General features: G+C 36.1%; 1 non-coding gene across 1 annotated transcript; it reads right to left on the bottom strand.

The window, feature by feature from the left end:
* Positions 1–1,037: 1,037 nt before the first annotated feature.
* On the bottom strand, positions 1,038–1,145 carry LOC112767618 (small nucleolar RNA R71). Its single transcript, XR_003185060.1, has one exon. It is a non-coding gene; the product is annotated as a small nucleolar RNA R71 (small nucleolar RNA).
* Positions 1,146–1,583: the final 438 nt, after the last annotated feature.

The raw sequence follows: 1,583 nt of genomic DNA, 5'->3' as shown, positions 1-1,583 counted from the left end.
AAATATGATTTCAAAATATCTTTTCTAACTTCCTAACTTCTCACCTTTTCAAAATTTGTTTCAACTAACTAACTAACTTTTTTGTTTGTTTCTTAACTTTTTCAAAACTACCTAACTAACTCTCTCTCTCTAATTTTCGAAAATATCTCCCCTCTTTTTCAAAAATTTATTTTTAATTAACTAATTATTCTTATTTTTATTTTTAATTTTAAAATTTTTTTCGAAAAAATACTAACATTTTTCAAAAACCATTTTCGAAAATCACTAACTCTTTTTCAAAAATATTTTTCGAAAATTATCCCTCCCCCATCTTATTCTATTTATTCATTCATATCCTAACATCTCATCTCACATCTCTGCCATCCTCACAGTTGTGTTTCTTCCATTATATTACATTCTTTGTCTCCCCCTCTTCTTCTACTCACACAGGGATCCCTATACTGTGGTATAAAGGATCCATATTATTATTATTATTATTTTTCTGTGCCCTCTTCTTTGTCATATGAGCAGGAGCAAGGACAAGAACATTCTTGTTGAAGCAGATCCAGAACCTGAAAAGGACTCTGAAAAGGAAACTAAGAGAAGCTAAAATACAACAATCCAGAGATAACCTTTCAGAAATTTTCGAACAGGAAGAGGAGATGGCAGCCGAAAATAATAATAATGTAAGGAAGATGCTTGGTGACTTTACTGCACCTAATTCCAATTTACATGGAAGAAGCATCTCCATTCCTGCCATTGGAGCAAACAACTTTGAGCTGAAACCTCAATTAGTTTCTCTGATGCAGCAGAACTGCAAATTTCATGGACTTCCATCTGACGATCCTTTTCAGTTCTTAACTGAATTCTTGCAGATATGTGATACCGTTAAGACTAATGGAGTAGATCCTGAAGTCTATAGACTCATGCTTTTTCCTTTTGCTGTAAGAGACAGAGCTAGATTATGGTTGGATTCTCAACCCAAAGACAGCCTGAACTCTTGGGATAAGCTGGTCACGGCTTTCTTAGCCAAGTACTTTCCTCCTCAAAAGCTGAGCAAGCTTAGAGCTGATGTTCAAACCTTCAGACAGAAAGAAGGTGAATCCCTCTATGAAGCTTGGGAAAGATACAAACAGTTGACCAAAAAGTGTCCTTCTGACATGCTTTCAGAATGGACCATCCTGGATATATTCTATGATGGTTTATCTGAGCTATCAAAAATGTCACTGGACACTTCTGCAGGTGGATCCATTCACCTAAAGAAAACGCCTGCAGAAGCTCAAGAACTCATTGACATGGTTGCTAATAACCAGTTCATGTACACTTCTGAAAGGAATCCTGTGAGTAATGGGATGCCTATGAAGAAGGGAGTTCTTGAAGTTGATACTCTGAATGGCTCAGAATAAAATATTGACTCAGCAAGTCAATATGATCTCTCAGAGTCTGCATGGAATGCAAGCTGCATCCAACAGTACTCAAGAGGCTTCTCATGAAGAAGAAGCTTATGATCCTGAGAACCCCTGTAATAGCAGAGGTGAATTACTTAGGTGAACCTTATGGAAACATCTATAACTCATCATGGAGAAATCATCCAAATTTTTCAT

This window comes from Arachis hypogaea, chromosome 17, assembly GCF_003086295.3.
Source record: "Arachis hypogaea cultivar Tifrunner chromosome 17, arahy.Tifrunner.gnm2.J5K5, whole genome shotgun sequence".
Classification (NCBI taxonomy): Eukaryota; Viridiplantae; Streptophyta; class Magnoliopsida; order Fabales; family Fabaceae; genus Arachis; species Arachis hypogaea.
The sequence above is the reverse complement of the archived record's forward strand: the minus strand, read 5'-3'. Positions and strand labels throughout refer to the sequence as shown.